Source organism: Humulus lupulus, chromosome 1 (assembly GCF_963169125.1).
Source record: "Humulus lupulus chromosome 1, drHumLupu1.1, whole genome shotgun sequence".
NCBI classification, from domain to species: Eukaryota; Viridiplantae; Streptophyta; class Magnoliopsida; order Rosales; family Cannabaceae; genus Humulus; species Humulus lupulus.
In genome coordinates, this window is record NC_084793.1 from 266834610 (window position 1) to 266835668 (window position 1059).

The following is a 1059-nucleotide window of genomic DNA, read 5'->3' on the forward strand; positions in this document are numbered from 1 at the left end:
ATCATAAATATATTAAAATTGCAGCTAACGGAATAGTTTATTAAACATTATTATATGATAGAAACATACTACCCTATTTAAACATTTCAAAATATGTAGTTTTTGGAAAGTGAAAATCTACCCGTAACATAAAAGGTATATGATAATTCGATCCAATACAATTTTATTTGTTAACTGTATCTCCAAAATAATCTTGGTTCTATAGTTAGCAATATCATGTAATAAAACCAGAACAGGAAAACACAAACATTACTTAATTAATAAATTAAAGACAATAATACTAATTTTTTATATGTAAGACAGCAGAGCATCATGGGGGTGTAGCTCATATGGTAGAGCGCTCGCTTCGCATGCGAGAGGCACGGGGTTCGATTCCCCGCACCTCCAAGTTTTTTAACTTTTTCATTTTATAAGTCTAATACTGAATTAATACACCATGACATTAACAAATGTATCGTAATCTAATCATATTAAATTGTTTACACCAAAAATCTGTTTTATATATATAGTACATAAATATTTCAAAGTGGAAGTGAGATACCATTGATTATGTGATTATTAAGGGAGTTGATTATATTATTATTGTACATTGTCCACGAGCTAGCTGTACTAGCAGCAGTTGTGTTGCATTATATTCTAATCCGAGCCTTAATTTTTGACTTCATTGAGGGCGTTTCTCGGCTGTAAGCGTTACTTGGGATCAATTTGATTTGGTTCTTTCTTTCTTTTTCTTTTTTAATAATCACGAACAATGAATTTTTAAAAGTTGATATAATAATTTTTTCAAAAAAAAAAATTATAATAATATTACTAATTGATTGGTCAAAGAAAGCTGTGATTTATGTATCAATAATTTGTCATATACAGAAGAAGGATACCCCTACGTGATAGGTCACAGTGAAATTAATTATATCTTATTATTTCCTTTATTAAAAAGTTATATATTAATTATTTTTCTAATATAAATATTGCTGTAATTTTATTATACATATATGAGACAAGTGAGAGACAAACTTTACAATTGAAACAAAAGTTTGGTAGTGGTGAATACTCAGCACA

At 28.0% G+C, this 1059-nt stretch overlaps 1 non-coding gene across 1 annotated transcript; it reads left to right on the forward strand.

The window, feature by feature from the left end:
* Positions 1-314: 314 nt before the first annotated feature.
* On the forward strand, positions 315-387 carry TRNAA-CGC (transfer RNA alanine (anticodon CGC)). Its single transcript has one exon. It is a non-coding gene; the product is annotated as a tRNA-Ala (tRNA).
* The last annotated feature ends 672 nt before the right edge of the window (positions 388-1059 follow it).